Here is a 24,523-nt window from a genome sequence, read left to right on the forward strand (position 1 = left end):
TTGTGGAGGTGCCAATTCAACAAAGGTTTTACAGGAAAGCATCTGAGGAGCAATTTTAAAATGTCTATGGATAGTTAAAGGTCTGGGATATTTTACCTGTGGAGTTTGCATCAATTCTCAAAGGGAAAGCATGTATATTTTCTTTAAAAAATTGCGTAGTGAAAAAGTACCCATAGAGATTTATACCTGGATCTGTCAGTAACTATTCCCTTCAAATACAAAACTGTAGTTGTTGCTGCATTCCCCACCCTATCTGCGCCTTCCGGAATGCCTCCTCTCAATGCGGGTAAAAAGATGCACATTTTGTAACCCAAGTAAATGTATGCAAACATACGAATCCTTTTACCCATGGAGCAGGTGGGCAATTTGAAGACAGCCCTTTTATCTGTGTAAAGAATTTTGAAAATTGCCCTTAAAGTGCAGCAGAGAGTGCATCCAAACTGTTTCAATACCGTTCATGTTTAGGCACATTTTTCTATTTTCTTTGTGTCACTGTATTTTTTTATTTTCTTTGTTTCACTGTATTTTTTTTTATTTCCTCTTGGTCCTTGAGTTATCTTCTTTCTGCTAATGTACTGATGTGGACCCTTAGTCCGGAGCGAAGGAATCGAACTGATCGAGGAACAACCCCGAGGAACACATCTCCGGAAAGTGGTAGGGGCAACCGCCCTATTGGAGAAAGCGTCCCTCAGCACTGCCTGAAGGCCCTCCGAGGAGCGGATAGCCTGGAAGCATCAGGAAGCCCCCGAGGAGCGGATACAACCAGAACTCCGAGGCAGGTGGCAAGGTGCAGAGTCTGAGTCCAGGCAGAGGGTCCAAGGCCGGCTGCAGGAGGCAAAGTCGGAGTCCAGGCAGAGGGTCCAAGGCCGGCTGCAGGAGGCAAGGTCGAAGCAGGCAGCAAGAGGCAGAGTCGAAGTCCAGGCAAAGGTCGAAGCAGGCGGCAAGAGGCAGAGTCGGAGTCCAGGCAAAGGTCGAGGCAGGTGGCAAGAGGTGGATTCTGAGTCCAGGCAAAGGTCAAGGCAGGTGGCAAGAGGCGGAGTCAGAGTCCAGGCAAAGATCAAGGCAGGCGGCAAGAGGCAGAGTCCAAAAACCAGTCCGAATACAAGCCAGGGGAGACTCACTAGGCACAGGAAAGAAACAAACACAGGAACCTCGTTGCAAGGTGTCTTCTGGGTCCCGGGGAGAGGTTTAAATCTCCCTGGATTCTGACATCATCTTCTGGGGCCGGCCTGGTCTTCGTGCCGTGGCCCCTTTAAGAGGCAGGGCCTGCCGCGCTCTCCCCGATGCTGCCAGTAGGGACGTCGGGGAAATCGCGCAGCGGCCCGCCCGTCATCTGCTGCATTGGGAAGGGGTCCCGCTCCAGCGAACTGGCGAAGGTAGGGGTCCTGGCAGGGGGTTACCATGGCCAGGTAACACAACAGTACCCCCCCCTTACGCCCCCTCCTGGAAGGACCGGGTTTATCAGGATGCGTTAGATGAAAGTGCTGGAGCACTTTCATCTTACGCATCCTGATAAACCCGGTCCAAGATGTTGACTGATGGTTCCCATGAGTTCTCCTCCGGGCCAAAGCCTTTCCATGAAATCAGATATTCCTATCTTCTGTGGTTACGACAGACATCAAGAATCTCTCGTACTTGATAGATCGGATCATCTTCCGATGCCACAGCCGGAGGTCGAGGTGGAGCAGCATGGAACGAAGAGGAAATCAACGGTTTCAGCAATGAGACGTGGAAGGAATTATGGATTTGAAGACTGGCTGGAAGCCATAAGCGATAGGTTACAGGTCCCAGGCGTTTACTGATGAAGAAAGGTCCAACGTACTTGGGAGCGAGCCTCATGGATGGAACCCGGAGACGTGTATGGCATGTACTGAGCCATACTCGGACTCCCGCATTAAACAGTGGAGAAGGTCAGTGATGCTTGTCCACCATCTGCTTGGCCGTTTCGGCCGCACGTAGAAGTTTGGCATTGGTAACCTCCCACAGTTCATGCAGCTGTAGTGCGGAAAGGTGAGCTGCCGGAGAGGCGACAGAAAGAGATAGAGGAAGGGGAGGCCGTGGCTGCTTGCCGTAGACAATCTGGAACGGAGAATTCCCAGTAGCAGAGTGTATGTGGGAATTATGTGAAAATTCGGCCCAGGGTAAGAGCATGGACCAATCATCTTGGCGGTCGTTCACAAATAGACGGAGAAACATCTTCAATCCTCTGTTGATCCATTCAGCCTGCCCATTCCCTTGGGGGAGAAAGGCTTTGGTAAAATCCAACTGTACACCAAATTTCTTGCACAGCGCACCCCAGTATTTGGCAGTAAATTGTGGGCCTCTGTCCAATGTTATAAGGAGTGGAAGACCATGAAGGCGGAACACGTGAAGAGAGAAGAGTCCAGCCAACTCCGGGGCGGATGGTAATTTGGGCAAGGGAACGAAGTGCGCCATCTTTGAAAATTGGTCGACCACAACCCATATTACCTGATTTCCAGAGGAAGGAGGGAGGTCCACTACAAAATCAGTGGATATATGGGTCCAGGATTCTTGAGGCGGTGGAAGGGGTTGGAGGAGGCCCCATGGCCGGCCAGGTAATGGTTTTTGTTGGGCACACTTCGGGCAAGAATTAACGTAAGCACGCACATCCCGATACATATGGGGCCACCAGTAGTAACGAGATAATAATTCCAAGGTACGTGCTCTTCCAGGATGACCGGCAGTAAGAGAATCGTGTGCCCAAGAGAGTACTTTGGGACGAAGGGAAACCACCGTCTTCCCTGGTGGTGCAGTCTCCGTAGTAGCAAGTAACACCTTAGCTGGATCTATAATATAGCTAAGGGTTTCATGTGTGTCTTCCGTTTCGTATAATCTGGAAAGGGCATCTGCACGAACGTTCTTGGTTGCCGGGTGGTAGCGTAACACAAAATTAAAGCGGCTGAAGAATAGCGACCAGCGGGCTTGACGTGGATTCAACCGCTACGCCTTGCTAAGGTATTCCAAGTTTTTATGGTCTGTGTAGACCGTAATTGTGTGTTGCGCCCCCTCCAACCATTGCCTCCATTCCTTGAAAGCCATCTTTATAGCCAACAACTCCTTGTCTCCGAAATGGGAAGAAAATGAGAGAGGGTGTTGGAAAGCTGGTGCCCCATGTTGCTGCCTCTGACCTGATGCTCTCTCCTGCCCACATGACCCATGTTGCCAGATCAGGCCTGACAAGGTCTGCAGCTGAAATTTGCCACCCCTCTCCTGCCTGACGGTGACCCCCTTGTCTCATGCTGCATGCCACCCTTTCCTCCCCTCTCTCTTCTTCCTAATGCTGCCTCTTCCTCCCTTCTCACCTTTTCTGCTGTTCCTCGCTTCACTCCCTCCCTTTCAGTGCTTCCCTATCCTTCCCTGTCTGCTGCCTCTCCTCTTTTGTCCATTGCTTTCTTGCTCTTTTCTTCCTGCTCCCTGTTCACCTGCTGTTATCTTCTTGCCTCCCACAAAACAAAGGGAGGAGGTGAGATCAAGAAGACGTGAAGAGAAAGGGAGAGAGTGATAGAACAAGGAAAGGGAAAGTTTCAGAAGAGAGAGGGAAAGGAAGGACGAGACAAAGAAGAAACAACTGAAACTGGAAATAAAAAGGAAGGAGAGCAAGACAAGAGACAGCCAAAAGAAAGAACAGGCAGTGGACCTGGACCAGAAGATGAGAAAAGAAGGAAAAGCAGAGCAGAAAGTAAAACTGGAAACACCAGAGGATGGGAAACTATTTTATGTTCTGAAAAAGAATATTAATTAGCCAATATTAAGAACCTAGGGACCCATTCCAAAAGTATTATAGACTGCGCGTGTGTTCCACAAATATGGTTGTCACATGATTCTTTTTTCTGTCCAGTGGAAGTAATCCCAGACTGTCTGGAAGTAATATTGCCAAGGGCCAGATAGAAATAATCCTCTGCAACTAAGGGGAACTCATCGCCCCCAAACTGAGAAGAATCTCCACGCATCCCAGATTTGCCCTCCAAAATTCTAGTAACCTTATCGTGGAGGGAGCTTTGGTTGCTATGTTATGTTCTCCTTTGCACTCGTTCTTTCTTTTACTCCCCATTACTGCCTCGCCGTAAAATATTCCGGCTCACTACTCTTCTCGCCTTGTGCAGAACTCGTCACACATCCCCCATTTTGCGATCTACCGCCCCCAATAATCTACTAGAACTTGCCTAGGACTTGAAATACCACAATTCCCGACATGCCGTAAGGAGCCATTGTAGGAACGCTATGGCTGACCGGAAGTTCCGGTTTGTCTGCGGAAGGAGCAAGGAAGCTTGGGAGGCCTATTGCGAAGAAACGGCGTCTGAGGTGAGAAATAATCACACCGATAAAACTGAAAATACGAACACAAACTGTAAGTACGAATATAAAAATATTAATAATATAATAATGGTAACAATACAAACCTACTAATTGCTCTAAAGAAGAGAAACAGTCCCGCTACTTGGGGTTGGAGCGGGAAGCTCGCGCTGCGCCAGGGCGCGCTCTTATGTGTGACTGTCACTGTCCTCGGGCTTCAGAGCAGGAAATTCCAAGTTTCTCCTTCTTTGTCCGTTTTTTTTTTTCTGTCTCCGTGTCTCTGGGGTTGGTGCAAAAAGCTGTCACAGTTTTATTATTTCTCCTCCCTTGCTGGATATTGTTTTGCAACAAAGATTGTATTTATGCTGCTGCACTTAAAAGATCTTTTTAGACGGACATCTGATTTTATAGAAACGTTCTTTTCTGGTGGGGAGGGTAATAAAGCCATTTTACCCATGGAAATGGACTGTGAAAATTGCCCGCCTTAAATCTAGGTAAAATTATGCTTATTAACAATGTGTAATTTCACCTGCATTGTCTGGAGGCGTTCATATAATACGCCTAAATGGCATTTTCAAATCATGCATGTTATCTGCAAGGGGAAAAAGTACCTGCAGAAATAGCAGGCACAGATCTCTGCAGGTGCTTTTTTCCTGAGACAAAGTAAATTTATGTGAATAGTTTTTTGTTTTATCGGTGCTAGTAGCCCCATGGGTAGAAAGTATCTGTGGTCTTTGCACCATTCTCACAGTCATTCACAATTCAATATGCAATAACTCTTCTATTTGGCTATGTACAATCTTACTTGTCTACAGACCTGGTAGACACATCCATTCAGCAAATAAAAATCTTCTAGACATCCCTGCTACTAAGATAGCTAGTCTTGATCTCACTAGAAAGCATGCTTTTTCTATTGCTGGGCCCACACTCTCTGGAATGCTTTGCCTGACTTTCTCCGCTTAATGTCTAGTATTAAAGAGTTTTAAAAAAAATTTAAAAACACACCTCTTTAAAAAAAAAAAAAAAAAAAAAAAGCTTTGGGCAAGACAGGATGAAATGCTTTCTGTCAACATAGACTAATATACTGAGGCATGTCTGGAAGTAAATGGTTTTGTTTTTTTTTTCCCCTCTGTAAATTTTTTATTCTATATTTTGTTATATTATTTGATTTTATATTTATCCTATCTAACATTGTGAATATTATATTGTAAACCTCCCTGATCAACATTGTTTGTAGAGTGTGGTATATAAAAAATAAATCATAAATGCAGATGGTTTGATTATTACCTCTTAAATTATGATTTTTAGACAGTCTTTTGGTGTACAGCTAAAGACACAGTTGGATGAGAGAATGTTTTGCACCTATTACTGGATATAAAGACATGCCTCTATATCTGTGGAGTATCAGGCACCCATGGTTACAGAGTCAGGAAACTTTATTAGCATGATGCTATGCACACGTTGCTAAAAAATATATTAAATGATTAAAATAAAATACATAATGATAGTAACAGTAAAATAAAATTACAATGTACAGACAGATCAAGGACAATTCCCAGGTTCTTAGGAATGGAAAAAACCTGGGAGCCAGGTCGATCTGACATCTGAAATTTGGCCAGCCACAAAATAAAGGTGAATTGACCTCAATTAATTATTATATATTTGATTTATGTTCTGCTTTTTTAGCCACTTCAAAACGGATTACATTCAGGTACCGTAGGTCTTTTTGTATTCCCAGAGGGCTCGCAATCTGTTTGTACCTGAGGCAATGGAGGATTAAGTGACTTTCCCAAGGTCACAAGGGGCAGCAGCGAGATTTGAATCCTGGCATCCCTGGTTCACATAAACCAAAGATTTAACTGCAGATATATTTGGGGTAATAAATCTTTATTACAAGAATAAATGTAAGAAAAATATCAACTATAAAGATCCCATAGAAGTGCAAGTACACCATAAATAATTAGGTAAAACCTGACATGGCCATGTTTTGGCAGTTTAGCCTGCATCTATGATTTGGTGCTTGCAGCCAGGAAGAGGCAACAGCAATAGAGCAGTGATTAACTGGCTAGACAGTAGAATGACAAGGAACAGGAGGAGCAGCAGTGATGGTGAGGAAATAGCAGAGACCAGGAGAAGCAGTGATGGTTAGAGCCATAAAGGGCAGTAGCCATTGTGGCCGAAAAGGGAAGTAGTGGTAGCAGGTGCTGTTGGGTGCAGAGCAAGGGAGTATTTTGAGGAGAAGGACCATACAGAAATAAAGCTATAAAAAAAAATATCCCCCTGGCTCTTAGGCACTATCAAAAATGCTTAAGTAATTAAAACATTTTCAAGAACATAAAATATGCCATACTGGATCCAGGCAAAGGTTCATTGAGTCCATCATTCTGTCTCTGACAGTGGCCAATCTGGGTCACTATGAAGTAGCTGGCAGATTCCAAAGAGTAGATCCATACCTTGTTGGTCACTCCCAGAGTTAAGCAGTGAATCTTTGAAGTTTGCCTGGCTAATTGTTTATGAACTTTTCCTTCAATAACTTGTCGAAACCCCTTTTTAAATGCAGCTATGCTAGATGTCTTGACCACAACATAAGAACATAAGGTTTGCTATACTGGGTCAAACCAAAGCTCCATCAAGCCCAGTATCCTGTTTCTAACGGTGGCAATCCAGGTCCCAAGTACCTGACAGGATCCCAAAAGGTTGATAGATTCCATGCTGCTTAGCCCAGTTATAAGCAGTGGATTTTCCCAAGTCCACCTCAAAAATGGTTTATGGACTTTTTTCTTCCTGGAATTTGTTCAAACCTTTTTTAAACCCAGCTACACTTCTAATAGCTCTACATTTGACAATGAATTCCAAATTCATTGTCAATTCCAGATTCATAATAGCTCTTTTGACAATGAATTCCAGATTTTAATTATGTATTGAGTAAAAAAATATTTTCTCCTATTTTGTTTTAAATATATTACTTAGAAACTTTGTGTCCCTTAGTTTTTATACATTTTGAAAGCGTAAACAACTGATTTGAATTTACCCGATCCACTCATCATTTTATAGCCCTCTCTCTTCTCCCCTCAGCAGTTTCTTCTCCAAGCTGAGGAGCCCTAACTTCTTTAGGCTTTCCTTATAGGGGAATTGTTCCATCCATTTTACTTTGATTGACCTTCTCTGTACCGTTTTCTAATTCTGCTATATCTTTTTTGATGCGTTGATCAAAATTGCACACAATACTCAAGATGGAGTTATACAGAGGCAATATATGATATCCCTAACATCCTATTTGTTTTCTTGGCTGCTGCCACACACTCGGCAGAAGATTTCAACATATTATATATGATAACACCTAGATCATTTTCCTGATGTGGAACATTGTATTGTGTAGCTGTATTTTAGATTGCTCTTCTCTATATGCAACACTTTGTCTTGTCCACATTAAATGTCATCTTCCATTTGCATACTCAGTTTCCCCAGTCTTGCAACGTCCTCTTGCAATTTCTCACAATCCTCTTGAGAATTAACAGTTTTAAATAATTTTGTGTCATCTGCAAATTTGATAACCTGACTCGTTGTTCCCATTTCCAGGTTGTTTATAAATGTTAAAAAGTGGTGGTCCCTGAACAGATCCCTGTGGTACTCTACTGTTCACCTTTCTCCATTGAGAAAATTGATCATTTTAGCCCTACTTGCTGTTTTTTTTTTCTTCTTTTAAGCAGTTCCCAATCCACAATAGAACATTGCCTCCTATCCCATAACATTTTAACTTCTTCAGAAGACACTCATGAGGGACTTTGTCAAACACTTTAGTTGGTTCACCTTTATCCACATACTTATTTACACCTATAGAAAAATGTAGCAGATTGATAAGGCAAGACATCCCTTGGCTAAATCCATGCTGACTTTGTCCTATTAAACTATGCCTATCTATATGTTCAGTAATTTTTGTTTTTTATGATATTTATACCATTTTGCCCTTTACTGACATCAGGCTCACTGGTCTTTAGTTTCCTGGATCACTTCTGGAACCCTTTTTAAAAATTGGCGTCATGTTGGTAACCCTCCAATCTTTAGGTACCGTAGGCGATTCTAAAGATAGTTTACAAATTACTAATAGAATGGCTAAAACTTCATTTTTCATTTTTTTTTCGACACTTTGTGGGATGTATACCATCTGTTCCAGGTGACTTGCTACTTTTTAGCTTGTCAATTTGCCTCCTTATATCTTCTAGGTTCACTGAGATTTGTTTCAATTCCTTTGAATCATCTCGCCTTTAAATATCATTTCTTGCAAGGGTATCTCCCTTGTATCCTCCTCAGTAAAGACTGAAACAGAATTAATTTAGTCTCTCCGCTATGGCCTTATCTTCTCTTCTCTTAGTGCCCTTTTTACCACTTGATCATCTAGTGGTCCATCTGACTCCTTGCAGGCTTTCTGCCTTTGAATGTACCTGATAAAGGTTTTATGAGTTTTTGTTTCCATGGCAAGCTTTTTTTCAAATTCTCTTTGCCTTTCTTATCAGGGCTTTGCATATAACTTGTCAGTGCTTAGGCTCTTTCCTGTTTTCTTCATTTGTATCTCTTTTAACATTTTTTTAAAGAGGTTTTTATCTATAACAGCCTCTTGCACCTCACTTTTTAGCCATGCCAGTAGTTGTTTAGCCTTCTTTCCGCCTTTTGTAATGTGTGGAATACATCTGGTCTGGTATTTTTATATTCAAACTGTTTTATTGAATAAAGAACAGCAAACACATGTCCAATATGCATTGGTTTCGTATACATATCAACCAGCATATAGCACATTAATTTGTAACAGTCCAGCATTTTCCAATTTATGCCCCCCCCTTCCTCATTTCTAGGTTGTTGACATATTCTGCAGTCTAAACCTTTGGCAACAAAATACATAGCTGGCTTGAAAACATTCACATATAGAGTAGATTCATATCATAGCAGCACAGTATATGAAGAACATATTTATATAAGCCACCAACCTTGACCGAAACCTGAGTTGACTGACTATAGTCAAATTTTCTCCCTTTTCCTCTTCCCCTTCTGTTTCCCCATCCCCACCCATGTAAAAGGAACAGGTTCTGGAGGTGCCCGACTTCTCATGGACCCCAACTATGAAAGTATCCAGGATGGTATTTTTAAGCAAAGTCCATACCGGCTATACATTTTCTTAAACTTGGCAGCTGCTCCTTTCATTTTTTTCCTAACCATTTTTCTCTTTTTCTCAGTCTCCCTTTTGAAAGTTAAATGATATCGCAATGATTTCCATAGTGTTCTCCCTCTAATTATCAAGTCTGTTTTGATCATTTTATGATCAGTATTGCTAAGTGGCCTCAAAACTGTTAACCTCTCACACCAAATCCTATGTTTCCACTAAGGTAGTGATGGTGAACTCCAGTCCTTGAGTACCACAAACAGGCCAGGTTTTCAGGATATCCACAATGAATATGCATGAGAAAGAGTTGCATACAGTGGGAGGCAGTGCATGCAAATCTATCTCATATATATTTATTGTGGATAATCCTGAAAACTTGACCTGTTTTTGGCACGTGAGGACTGGAGTTCGCTGTCACTGCACTAAGGGTTAGATCTAAAATAGGTCCCTGCCATGTTGGTTCTTTTTTACCTGCTGCTCCATGAAGTAGTCATTTATTTCATATAGGAACTTCATCCTAACTGGGTAAATGTCACATCAAGACATGCTAATACTGGAGTAAATGAAATTGCTCATTATCATTGTGTTGCTAATTTTGTTAGCTCCTTGTTAGCATTTTATTGTCTGCCTGTTCATTCTGGCCAGGTGAATGGTAAATCATCAAATCACTCTACGGAATGAACAATTTCAATAAACACAATCTATAAATTTAAGTACAGACTTTAATATAACTAATGTATTCATAATATCACGACATATATCACATTACAAAAATTATTTTGTTAAAATTGTTATAGCAAAATTCAATTGAGACCAAAAATTACTAAATTCATCAATTTCTCACACCATCCCAGTACATAAAACCATACAAACTCTCTAAACATACACACCACTCATCCTCTCATTCATTCAATAAATTATACTTCCAATAATTGAAAGCAATAATAATCTTCCTATATATTGCTAATAACAGCATGTAGGCAGGAGATCCTTGGTATTATTTTCATTAGAAAGCCTTTGGAAGTTGGATGGGGGGTGGATCCAAGATGGCTGCATGGTAGTACAGCCCGGGGTTGAGCTCAAGCGGACAGAGCAAACTTCTTTCTTGCTTTACTTACTTTTGATGGCGAGGAAGCGAAAGCAGAGAGGGGAATCTTACCCTGCGCCCCCCCCCCCCCCCCCCGACGATGCCCATCTCTGGTCCAATGAATGCACACGTTGTGCGCAGAGTCTTGAGAGCGGGACTGCAGCCGTTGGAGAATGGAGGAGGGGAAGTGGAGCTCCCCTCTCTCCCTGGCTCGTTATCTCCTTTCAGCCCTGCAGAAGGAACGCCACCGACCAATCCCGCTGCTGGGGGAAGCACTCCTGAGTTGAGGGGAACACTGCCTGACCGAGGAGTCCAATGGAGATGCAACCGCGGCAGGGAGCCCAGGACTTTCATCAGGGCAGGCCGGTGTTGAAAGTGATGCAGTACTGAGAGTGCCTTCAAGCGCCGTGGGAGATTTCCCTGAAGTGAGATTACTGACGGTGGTAAGACCAACAGTTTTCTCGTTAGAAACTATCTGGGAGACTATTGTGGAGATGAAAATGTCTATATTATGACAAGCCTACCCAGAATAGTCCACTTTCTTAGTCCTCTCCCCTTCAACACTTGCTTACATACACTTCTAATAAAGACTTCGTCATTAAGATTAGAAATCACCCTGTTATCTTCAGAAGACCCCTTTATTCAATTTCTTTATTATGCCCTTGTATATAAGTTCACTGTTGCATATAGCTTTATTGTTTAACGTTTACTGCTACTGTTTTTTTTTCTTTTTGCACTTTCTGTACCTCTGTATCTCCTTAATTATTTATTCTCCCCTGTTCATTGTATTTTCAATCTTTCAGTTGTAATGTAAACCGGTATGATGTTTGCACACTAATGCCAGTATATTAAAAAAAATCGTAAATAAATACATAAATTACAACAAATGTTACCCTTAAATGCAAAAGTTAAAGAGTTGGAAGATAAAGTGCTGATAAACACTGTGACCTGGAACAACAAATATCTTCAAATAGAGAGCAACTAAATGGAATTCAACAGGTTCAGTCTGCCATGATAAGAGAAAAAAATGTCTATGAAAATGGAGAACTTGCAAAATATGATTAAAAACCAGAATTTGAGATTTATAAATTTTCCACAAATTCCCCTAAGTTTTCCTAGAGAGATATTTAAGAAATATATATAAGAAAGATTATATTATTCTTGTCTATTCTTGTCTCCTTCCTCCCCAAGTTTCAACAACCCTGTTATAATGTAACTTTTTTGCTTCCTCTGCACTGGTTAAAAGAACAAAGTTTTTGCACCCCCTGTTGTTTGTAAACCGGCATGATATGATTGTATCATGAATGCCAGTATAGAAAAGCTTTAAATAATACCTAATGGAAATATTGCAAATAGTAGAAAGTGCTATACTATCAGTTTCAAAGACTTTCTACCTTCCTAAATTAAGAAGATCTGCAGAACAAGAAGAAGGAATAGTCTTTAATTATATCGGCGATTTTGGAAACATCGAACACTGAATTAGCAGTACCAGCAACGCTGATAGTGACTCTCGCTCTTGAGCCAGGCAAAGAGTGGTTACTAAGACTGTGTCGTACAGAAATGATGTATTCTTAGGTTGTAATGTAAGAGTATTCCCAGATGTCTCACATGAGACTCAGAAGAGGAGGAAAGCTTTCCTCCTGCTGAGACCACAAGTATTGCAGGTGGGGGGTGGGGTCTTTTGTTTTTTGAAATTTCCGTGTAAATGCATGATAAAGCATGCCAATAATATATTTTCTATGACCCTCCCCAACTGACTCAATTTATAATAGGGAAGACTCCTGTGACGCCTGTAGGAACCAGTTTAGAAGCATCAAGTTCCTCGTAAAGAAATTAGTCTCCGTATTCTACAGTGGATTTTCTTGTTTTGTATAACTATTTCTTTAGGTTGTGTAATTTCCTCCCTCCAATTTGTGGACTTTATTTCAGAGAAAATTTGAGAAATTGCCTGAAAAACTTCTGTTTTCCTAGCGTGTAGCAGATGGACTCAGGACCAATGGGTATAGTGTACTCCTGTTAGCAGTTGGAGATGGATCAGATTTCTATCTGACGTCAGCCCCTAGTACATATACCCCTGCAGGAAGTGCAGCTCCTCAGTATTTTCCGTCTCCATAGCAGTTAGGGACTATCTGCACGCTCTCAGAGCGTTAGACCAAAATTTAAAGAACAAAACCGAAATTTAAAGAAGAAACCTACCTGAAGACGAGCCCCGCACTCCTGCGGTGATACCCTCGGGTCCCTCCCCCAGTTGAGTTTCCCGAGGTGATTTCTGTGGTCCCTCGGAGGTGAGCCTCGGTCCGGTGGCCGATTCGCGGCAGGGACTAGCCCCTGAATCCTCGGGCGTGGCGTAGAGGCAGCCTTGGTCCGGCGGCTGAATTGCGGCGAGGACTTAGCCCCCGATCTCGGGCGAGGCTGAGAGGCAGCGGGTGCATCCCCTCGAGCGCGGCGGTGAAGGTATTTGCCCTCTACCCCCGCAGCCGGAGTCCGCCCGGAGCAAAACGGAAAGCGCCGAAGACAAGGTAAGGTGTAAATCTTCTACTTAATCCGGTCTCCGAAGATCGAGGAGGAGGTCGGCGATCGGAATCTGTGCCACCGGGTTGATCCACCCTAGCAGGGCCAGGCCCCGGCTGTTCCAGGGTCTGCCCACTTGGAGACCCTCCAAGGAGGTCGCCATCTTAGCCTTGTTCGCCGCTCCGCCCGCCACCCGATCCGAGTGCACAAATTAAGCTAAGCGCACAAAATTATTTGTGCGCATATTCTTAGGCGCACAAGTTAAGGGCACAGTACAAGGCGCATATCTATGGCTAGGCGCACACCTGCGCGCACATATCAGACGCAATGGAGCGCATAAGAACTTACGTGTCCACAGAAATGGCACCTCCAGAAATAGGAATAAAAGCTCAAGGCCTCTGCCCAGTATTCCACATCAGAGCCGCACAGAGCGAGGAAGCAGACGCCCTATGCGCACACTGTGAGGAGGCCCTAGGAGATCCAGGTCAGGGCCAGTCCCACTCAGAGCCCAGTGCTAGCTCATCAGGGGGCACCCCGGACCTAGCAGGCCCCAGTGAGTCCATCACACAGACGGGGACCCCCAGGGAACCGGCGCCCCTCAACTTAGACCCAGCATCGATCTCCTGGGTAGAGTTATTTAAGGGGATTCACGCCTTTGTCAAGATGCAGACTGAACCCCGGGCGGACCAGCCATATGCGACACCGGAAGACCCTCATGCCCCAGGACCCTCGAGGCCTAGGCACAGGCTCCCACCTCCCAGAAGCCCCACCTACGGGGACACGGATTTCTCCGAGGAAGAAGTCGAGCCCCTTGAGGAGGGAGAACTTCCCTCGGGGACAGAGCCACACCGAACCATGAGACGCTTCTTCTCAAAGGATGAGCTTCCGGACCTTGTATCCCAATGCCTATTGGAACTCGCTATCCCGGGCCAAGGCACCCCGGGGGAACCTAGAATGAACCCCCTGCTGGAGGGCCTTTGACAGACTTCTCGCCATTTTCCTCTCTTACAGGCGGCACAACAGCTAATTGACCTGGAGTGGAACGTGCCGGAGTCCTCATTCAAAGGGGGTCGAGCCTTATCGGCCATGTACCCCCTGGATCCAGCAACTAAGGAGCTTCTGGCGTGCCCTAGAGTGGACGCCATAGTTTGCGCGGTCGCTAAGCGCACTACCATCCCAGTGGAGGGAGGAGCGGCGCTCAAGGATGCACACGACCGGTGCCTGGAAGCCATACTGAAACAAGCATTTGAGGTGGCAACCATGTCCCTGCAAATTGCGGCCTGCTGCACCGTGGTGACACGTTCCTGTTTATCCCAAGCCAGGAACAACACCCCGGGAGAAGACATGGAATCAGCATTATCATTCCTCACTGATGCGACTTCCGATCTAGTGCGCACAGCAGCCAGAGGAGTGTCGTCTACGGTGGCAGCCAGGAGACAACTCTGGCTTCGAAAATGGTCGGGTGACGCCTCCTCCAAGACACGCCTCAAGAGAATGCCCTTCAAAGGATCCCTCCTGTTCGGCAGCGAACTAGAGAAACTGGCTAACAAATGGGGCGACTCCCCATTACCTTGTCTGCCGGAAGACAAGACGAAGAGAAACCAGCGTCCCGTTCCCAGGTCCACCAGAGGCAGAAGCTCACAGCGCTTCAACCCTTACAAGAATAACTATCAAGCGCCCCGCCCTAAGGGCAGGAACCAGTCCTTTCGGAACAAACACAACAAGAGGGGAACCAGCTTGGGTCCAGGCCCCAGCCGCACCCCACAATGAGATTCAGCCGACCCATCCAAGGGAAGAAGCCATAGGGGGCAGGCTAACCCTATTCTACCGCAGATGGGTCGAGATAACTTCGGACAAGTGGGTTCTAGCCATCATCCGAGAAGGGTACTACCTGGACTTCCTTCGAACCCCTCCAGACAAGTTCGTGGAATCTCCCTGCCATGACCCCCCGCAAGAGGGCGGCAGTGGAAGCTACACTGACCAGACTTCTGGACCTCGAGGCCATAACCCCGGTACCTACTCGGGAAACACATACTGGACATTACTCCATTTACTTTATCGTACCCAAGAAAGAGGGTACATTCAGGCCCATCCTGGACCTCAAGTCGATCAACCGACACCTAAGGATCCCACGCTTCCGCATGGAAACACTACGATCGGTCATACGTGCAATACAGCCAGGAGAGTTCCTCACATCCCTGGACCTGTCGGAGGCCTACTTACACATCCCAATTCATCAGGACCACCAGCGCTACTTACGCTTCAAGGTCCTGAATCATCACTACCAGTTCCGGGCACTACCCTTTGGGTTAGCCACTGCACCCCGGACGTTCACAAAGGTAATAGTAGTGGCGGCGGCAACACTCAGGAAGGAAGGAATCCTCGTTCATCCTTACCTGGACGATTGGCTGATCAGAGCAAAATCACCAGAGGAAAGCCACCAAGCAAACAGCAGAGTCATAGCTCTACTGGAAAGCCTGGGATGGGTAGTCAACACAAACAAGAACTCCCTACAGCCCTCGCAGTCGCTGGAATATCTAGGAGTCCGATTCGACACCAAGGAAGACAAGGTCAGCCTGACCCCCACGAGGAGATCAAAGCTGTGGGACCGGCTCCAGACCTTGCTGAGCGCCCCTCGTCCCACAGCATGGGATTACCTGCAAGTCCTTGGACTAATGGCATCCACACTGGAAGTGGTTCCATGGGCGCGGGCTCACATGAGGCCCCTGCAACGCTCACTCCTATCACGGTGGAGCCCACGATCCCAGAACTACTCCGTACATCTACCACTACCAGGCAGAGTCCGGACCCAGCTAAGGTGGTGGCTACAGACCAGCCACATGAGCCGGGGATCAAGACTATCCTCCCCAACCTGGACCCTGCTCACCACAGATGCCAGACTACACGGGTGGGGAGCACACTGCAAAGAGTTAACCGCCCAAGGGCGGTGGAACGAAGAAGAGGTGGGGTGGAACATCAACTGCCTAGAAGCACGGGTGGTCAGATTAGCCTGCCTGTGGTTTGCCCACAGACTTCGAGACAAAGCGGTCAGAGTGATGTTGGACAACGCCACGATGGTGGCCTACATCAACCGGCAGGGCAGAACCAGAAGCCAACAGGTGTCCTTAGAAATAGACCCTCTGATGGCTTGGGCGGAAGCAAATCTCCAGGACATCTCCGCCGTCCACATCGCCGGGAAGGACAACACCACGGCAGACTTCCTCAGCAGGGAAAGTCTAAACCCAGGAGAATGGAAGCTGTCACCCACAGCATTCAAGATGATAGTGAATCGGTGGGGGACTCCAGACATGGATCTTCTAGCAAACAGATCCAACGCTCAATTACCCAGATACTTCAGCCGCAGGCAGCATTCGCAGTCCCAGGGGATCGACGTCCTGGTACAGGCCTGGCCACCGGGGACCCTGCTATACGCCTTTCTGCCGTGGCCCTTGCTGGGCGCAATCATTCACAAGATTCAGCGGCACAGGGGACTAGTTCTTCTGGTGGCCCTGGACTGGCCAAGAAGACCCTGGTACGCAGACATGAGAAGACTACTGGCAGGGAATCCACTACCCCTGCCTCCACACAGAGACCTGCTACAACAAGGTCCCATCCTCCACGAGGACCCAGCTCAATTCTCTCTTACGGTCTGGCCATTGAGAGGGCCCTCCTGAGAGAGAGGGGATACTCGGGGGCAGTAATAGATACTCTCCTCCGAGCACGCAAGTTCTCCACATCTCTAACATACATAAGGATCTGGAGAGTCTTTGAGGTCTGGTGCGAAGACCACAATGTCAAACCACGTTCCTCTAAAGTTCCCGTGATCCTGGAATTCTTACAGAACGGACTACAGAAGGGTCTGTCCATCAAGGTACAGGTGGCCGCATTGTCATGCTACGGCTCCAGGAGCGAGGTCGACAGTTTAGCCTCGCACCCAGATGTATCACGCTTCCTGAAAGGAGTCAAACACATTCGCCCACCACTAAAGTGGCCAGTGCCCCGGTGGAACCTCAACCTCGTCTTGGAATTCCTAGCGGGATCCGCCTTCAGACCCCTCCGAGGCCTGTCCCTCCATCTGTTAACCCTGAAGACTGTGTTCTTGCTGGCCGTGTGCTCGGCCCGCCGCATCTCAGAGCTACAGGCCCTGTCCTGCCGAGAGCCATTCCTCACTCACCCCGGGGACCATTCAGCTACGCATGGTTCCCTCCTTCCTCCCCAAAGTGGTCTCACACTTCCACCTTAACCAAACCACCTCACTACCTGCGATGGCCGGCTTGAAGAAGTCGGAAGAAGTCCGTAGTCTGCGCCATTTCGACATCGGCAGACTCCTATCCAGATATCTGGAAATGTCGGAACCAGTACGAAAGACAGACCACCTTTTCGTCCTTCACAGCAGAAAGAGGCAAGGGGAAGCGGCCTCGCGGGCAACCATTGCCCGCTGGATCAAGGAACTCATCAAGGCGGCCTACGTAGAAGCGGGAAAACCACCACCTCTACAGGTCAAGGCCCATTCCACCAGAGCCCAGGCGGTTTCTGGGCAGAAACTAGAATGCTGTCACCTGCCGAGATCTGCAGGGCGGTAACGTGGTCCTCCATCCATACCCTTTCCAGATTCTACTGTCTGGATGTTCAGGCTCGGGAGGACACAGCATTTGCAAGAGCAATCCTGAATGGACCACGGGCAGCCTCCCACCCAGTTCGGGAGTAGCTTTTATACATCCCATTGGTCCTGCGTCCATCTGCTACATGCTAGGAAATGGAGAATTTACTTACCTGATAATTTCGTTTTCCTTAGTGTAGACAGATGGACTCAGCAGCCCACCCTCGGCTGCCACTATACATGGTCCTTCAACGATTCAAGGGTAAGCCATGCCTTCATTTCCCTAGGGCATCCACCCTGCCGGGTGTCGACGCTTTCCGGTTGGGCACACTGGCGGTCTCCAGCTATAGTCAACCAACCAGGTCAAGTTAATCAATTAATCAAGTTTTTAACGTTCTAACAAAAGTTATCTAAGTTAATCATATTAAGTTAATCAATCAGTCAGTCAGTCACACATATATCCACAATGCTTTGCAAGGAAGAATACTGAGGAGCTGCACTTCCTGCAGGGGTATATGTACTAGGGGCTGACGTCAGATTGAAATCTGATCAGTCTCCAACTGCTAACAGGAGTACACTATACCCATTGGTCCTGAGTCCATCTGTCTACACTAAGGAAAACGAAATTATCAAGTAAGTAATTTCTCCAATTATTAGATTTTCTCTGTATTTTCTTTCAAGATTATCTTGTAATTTTGTAAAACGCATAAAGATAGAATAAAAAAAAACCAAACCAAAAACCATTGGAAGTTGTTAAATAATTCCAAACTGACTGGTACTTAGGATTGTTACACTCCATAAGTTATTTCCAAGATCAGGAGAACTCACAGGCGTGTCCCATAAATGCTGGTGAGGGCAATTTTCCACATTCCAATGATTGAAATAGTGGCTATAGACCACTAATGCCTGATAGTTCAATGTTTCAGCCATCCTAATATTATTTGAATCTCATTCCCAATGCTATGGCTCACAATTTACTTTTCAAAAATAGTCTGTCACCTTTCACCAATTTCCTCAGCAATTGTCGTCATAATGCTGCCATGGTGCAAATATATTCCTCTGATATGACAAAGTATTCACTTCAGTATTCCTTCATTGTGACCAAGTGTCCGCTTCAATATTCCTTCGATATATCACAAATCTCCCAATGCTGCAGCATTTCGGCACTCCTGTGTGCCTGCATCAGGAGAATTATCTTATATTAAAAATGTAAAAATTATATTAATATCAAACATCCTATTACCTCCTACCATTTGAAAGGTACCTTTTCACGTAGATGAGCAGCTGAATTAGCCATGCTGTCTGTCTGGAACATCCCTCCTGTCCTGTAGGTGGCAGAGCTCTCAAAGTAAAGTCTTAAGTCTTGCTGTAGTGTGTGCCTGCTTGGCACCTCCTCCTCCCCTGTGTGAAGTCTCCTCAGTCCATTTTTTTTCCGTAAGCCTAACAGCCACGGAGCTCTCTGTCTCCTCGAGTGATTTCCTCACAGGAAAATTATTTTGATTAAAAAGTGTGAAAAACAGCCTGGTAAGGTAGTTAGGACTAATTGCCTGAAGAATTTCATCATTCTCACAAATATGCCTCGACAAGGTTTTAAATTCTGCGACTGCGGAAAGATCATGTTTGTCACAGACAGACATGTTTCTTGTTACTTGTGCTTGGGGCCCCAGCACAACCAATCAACCTGTGCTGCCTGCGGACGGATGTTCCCCAGGGCACAGCATCAAAGAGCCGCAAAAATCGAAACTTTAAGGAGGGCTGCGTCGGGGTCTTATGCCCCCTCGGATGACTCCACAAGGTCCTGTCCTGCACCCCCTCGGGTGTCAAGGGAGTTGGACCGACTGCGAGCGGCTTCGGAAGGTGCTTCGGCGTTGACTAAGAAAAAATCATCGGCGCACGGAGTGGGCGACGCACCATCAGCTCAGAGGAAAACCCGCGTCAACCGGCACCGAAGCACCACCGCACCCATGCAAAAGCATCTGACGCAGCGGAACATCTGGCGCATCCAGTGCTAGGAAAAAGGTCCATACTAAAGGAGTGAAGCATTCCCATTCCAAGCATCCGATGCACTTCTGACTCTTCTCATTAGCCATCGACTCAGAAGCATAAACATCCAAAAAAGCACATATCTGGACATAAAAACCGCAGGGAACCTTCCCCACTATTCATTGTAGGTGAGGATCCATTTTCTTCCCCTTCTGCTGGAAGAACCCTTGCCTAAAAATCTACGCAGAGATCCTCTACCCAGAGACAAATCTGGGAGACACAGACATCCTCCACCCTCAATAGTTCCGCCGTCTGCACCATCCCAAGGGGCTTTAGCATCACAGGCGATGTCCCAGATATCACTTATTCTGGCAAAATTCTTGTCCACAGTTGCTGATCAAGATCCACTGGCAACAGAACCTCTTCCTCAGGTGCCACTGTCCCCTGTTCGAAGTTCCGCTCCTGCTCCAACATCACCGGCTCGGTCTTCACAAGTCAGCTCTCAAATCTCTTCATCTCCTGGGTCTTCCACTGGTTATCCGTCCGACCCTCCTGAGGACCAGCCGGAACCAATATCACCGCCTGAGGACTTGACCTATTCAAAGTTCTTAGAAAGGATAGGTCAAATTCTTAATATTGAGACAAGAAAATTGCCGGATCCTAGGCCTGCTGAAAGTGTTCGACATTCTGGTGGAATCGGTGCCTCTTCCATCGCATGATGTACTGGACACCTTGATGAAAAGGGCATGGGAGACTCCACTGGCTGGACCCTCGATGTCCAGGAAGTCGGAACTTAATTAGCGGATGAGACAATCACCATTCTATTCACAAGTTCAACTACCTCACGCATCCATCATGGTAGAATCTGCTATGCAGAAAGCGCGCAAGTCCAGGCTACATTCCAACACCCCGCCTGGACATGACTCCAAATACCTCGATGACTTTGTGAAACGGGCCTATCAATCAGGCATGATGAACGCAAAGATTCAGCAACATCAGTTTGCGATCACGCAATATTTGTTTCAATGTCTGCAGGACTTAAAACCCAAAATCCGGCAAGATGGCCGCTGCTTGAGATAGGCGTAAGACCTCTCTGGACGTGTTACTGATTTCCTGGAAATTTTTGCTTTGCTGGACCCTTTCTGATGCCTCATACAAAGCGCAAAGCTAACCTTAAGAACATTTTACCTATTGAGGAAGGTAACCAGCAATTAAGGATTGAGAGCTTTTTCAAACTTACCCCGAGGACGCCGGAAGCGAGGGCTGCGCAGGGAGTGCGCCAGGAGCTCGGCGTGTCTCCCATGGCAGAGTTGATCTCGCTTAGCCCCGGGGCTCCTGAAATGCCATCTCCACCCCGAGGACAAGACACAGGTGGAGATCGAGCAAACATCGCGATCTCATGGAGCAGAGAGGAGTGAGGAGCTAGACCTGAGGTCCAACGGAGGGAATGGAGACGGCGCGAAAGAGGGAGGACAAGAGCACCCATTTGGAGGTACTACCTCAACTCCTAACCCCATTGAGGCAGGACCGGCATGAGACACCGAGGAGCCCTTACCGCAGGATTTGGTCATGCCAATGCCTGGAACTGTTTTTGCTCTTCAGAAACCTTCCATTATTACTATGGAATCACTATGGAATGCATTAGTCTCAATTGAATCGGCTATTTCTTCGTTGACTAAAGTGGTCCTAGAGACTAATAAAAGAGGACTTAAGAATGAAAAAACAGTTGATATCCATAGTAAGAGAATTGATTGGAAGAAAAAACAGCTAAATATGAAAATATCCAAACAAATTTAATTAAATCTGTAAGTCATGCCGATAGGAAATTTGAAGGCATTGAAAATTCTTAGCGATATTTAAATCTTCGTGTAGTTAATTTTCCTTTGATTGAAAAAATGCCGCCTATTGAAATATTTAAGGAATACTTGAAGGATTGTATTAAAATTCCATTGGAGGTTTTGCCTGTAGTTTACAAAAGCTTTTTATGTTTCACAAAAGGCGGTATTAGAAAATGGGGAACAGCAAAACTCTTTGAATATTTCAGAATTGATTGAAATGTCAATGCAAAAGGAGATTAAAACGAGAGGTACTTTATTGGTAACATTTGCCTTTGAGCAAGATAGAAATATAGTTTTAAAATATTTCTTTAGAAATAGAATGGCTACATTTTATGGTAAACAAGTTTGGGTTTACCCGGACATTGTCCGCTCCACTCAGGAGCGTCAAAAAGATTTCCTTAAAATGAGGCCTGAAGTAATATCTCGAGGTGCCAATATGGTATTAAGATACCCGTGTAAATGCATATTAAAATGTCAAGGAGAAAAGTATTTATTTCTTAAACCAAATCAGTTAAGGAGTTTTCTGGACGGTAAAGGGTGAAAAGTGTCTCAAATTTAATGTGGGGGGAAGTTTTTCAAGCAGAGGTTTATTTTCCTTTATATCTGAATGAAATGGTGAGCTCCTATATTTTTCCTTTAGTGCATCTTGCCCCATTTTCCTTTCTGTAAAATTGAGGTGAAAAAAAATGATTATATGAAAATTTAGGGTATTTCATAATTGGTATTATGTTTAGTTCTCTATTCTTTTGAAAAGTGATTGTAATAGATCTGAAATGGTAAAATAAAAAAAAAAACACAAAAAACCCAAAATCCAAGACAGTTCACCAGATCAACCCCTCCCTACTGAATTTCATTACATAGAAGAGGGTCTGCGCCATTTAATACGCACGATTTACGAAGGTTTCGAGACTTCAGCAAAATCAACAGCAAATGTCATTGCAGCCAGACGAATGGTGTGGCTCAGGGCCAGCACAATAAGAGAGGATGTGCATGAGAAATTAGCTAACCTTCCTTGCCATCCTGGCAACTTGTTTGGTGACCATTTCAAGGACACTGTTGCTTAGCTAAAAGAGCAGAAACTGGCCGTTCACTCTCGCAACTCCATCATCTTTTGCCTACGGAAGAGGCTACTATTCTGGTTACAGAAATCCTCAACTTCAACACCGACCTTTCCGGCCTTATCCTCTTTTTCTAGACCGGCATATTGCTCCTCATCTTGCCCCCAAATGTCTCAAGCTCCAGCTTCCAGGCAGCGTCGGAACACCAAGGCCTAAACCTCCGCAGGAGCAGAATCTTCCTAAACCTGCACAAGGTTTTTAGGACATCACCCAACACTGCTACCAGCAACAGTCAGAGGCAGGCTTCTACATTTCTTGCCTGCATGGGAAAATATCACTCCCGACCTCTGGGTTCTAAAGATCATAAAGAAGGTTGTTCTTTAAACTTCACCACCCTTGCTGTCATTCCACATTTAGTAACCATCAGGGAACATCACATCCATGCCCAACATGCACCTGGAAATCCACAACCTCCTAAAGCAACAGTGCTTTGTCAAACTACCAGTGTCTCACCATCACACAGGTTATTATTCCCCATACTTCCTCATTCGAAAGAAATCAGGAGGATTCCGTCCTATCTTGGATCTCCAGGAACTCAACAAACACCTTACGTCGGAGAAATTCAAGATGACATAACTCAAAACCATTGTACCCTTCATACAACCCAGAGATTGGATGTGCTCCATAGATCTCAAGGATGCCTGTTCTCATATACTGATGCACAAGGCTTCTTGGCAGTACCCTGGTTTCACAGCAGTGAATCGCCACTTTCAATACAGGGTGCTTCCCTTTGGCCTTTCCTCTGCTCCCAGGGTATTCACGAAATGTCTAGTGGTCGCAGTGGCTCACCTACGTCGCCAGAGTATTCAGATTTTTCCCTGTCTGGACGATTGGCTTTTAGTAGCACCCAGCCCCTCTATTCTCCAGACCAGTGGTTCTCAACCTTTTTCCCATCGTGACACACCTGACAGACCATACTCATATGTGACACACTGCTCATTACAATTTATGACGGAAATAAAGGTTCAGTATTATTTTTGTTGTTAAGAATGACACAAAAAAAAAGATACAAATTCTGTCTGAACAGAAATTGCATAAATAGTAAACATCCCAAACCAAAACAGCACCAATTTCCAGCCTAAGAAAAGGCAACATTGAAAATATTATACCAGGCCTTAAGACACCAATACATCTCCTATTAGGAAAACGGACCAAGTCAGGCTGCTATAGAGCCCTACACAAAAACTACACGCCAGCAGAGAACCTCACCTGAATCACATGTGCTGACCCTCACCTAACAAAGAATAAAGAGACCAAAACGCATAACTAGAAGCATGCAGACAAAAACTGAATTGGAAACCGCAACAAGCCAGAGTCTCTGTATTCAGTGTAATAAAGGAAAAAAGAAACATCACCCATCCTTATAAAACAAATCAAGAAATATAAAATCAGTAGCAGTAAAACCATACTAACAAAAAGAACAGATTATTTCAAAACAGCGGATGAATGAAATATCCAATAATTAAAAACGCATATAAAAAATTTCTAGATACCAATAAAATATTTCAAAATAGCAGACACAAAGACCCAGTAATGAAAAATGATACAAAAAATGCTTTGCTCTGCATACCTGAGAACGTTTGATATCCAGGTGCCCTGAGATTGTTTTGAATTAGCAGGAGGAGGGATGGTTTGCTTGCAGCTTTCTTCTCTTCCCTCTTTCTTCTCTCTTTCTCTCGCTCACACACTGGCTCTCAATCGCTCACATATACATGTGCTTTTTCTCTCTCACTTATATAGGCTCTTAATTACACTTTCCTAGTGTGTAGCAGATGGACTCAGGACCAATGGGTATAGTGTACTCCTGTTAGCAGTTGAAGACTGATCAGATTTCAATCTGACGTCAGCCCCTAATACATATACCCCTGCAGGAAGTGCAGCTCTTCAGTATTTTCCGTCTCCATAGCAGTTAGGGAC

General features: G+C 45.3%; 1 protein-coding gene across 5 annotated transcripts in view; it reads left to right on the forward strand.

The window, feature by feature from the left end:
- The first annotated feature begins 4,126 nt into the window (after positions 1 to 4,126).
- RBM6 (RNA binding motif protein 6) overlaps positions 4,127 to 24,523 on the forward strand; it is a 483,691-nt gene continuing 463,294 nt past the window's right edge. The window contains exon 1 of one of the 5 annotated variants that reach the window (XM_029599637.1): positions 4,127 to 4,369. The gene's annotated coding sequence lies outside the window, so the exon portion shown is untranslated. The remainder of the gene's footprint in view (positions 4,370 to 24,523) is intronic. The other 4 variants (XM_029599633.1, XM_029599634.1, XM_029599636.1 and 1 more) reach the window with 4 other exon arrangements.

Source organism: Rhinatrema bivittatum, chromosome 4 (genome assembly GCF_901001135.1).
Source record: "Rhinatrema bivittatum chromosome 4, aRhiBiv1.1, whole genome shotgun sequence".
Classification (NCBI taxonomy): Eukaryota; Metazoa; Chordata; class Amphibia; order Gymnophiona; family Rhinatrematidae; genus Rhinatrema; species Rhinatrema bivittatum.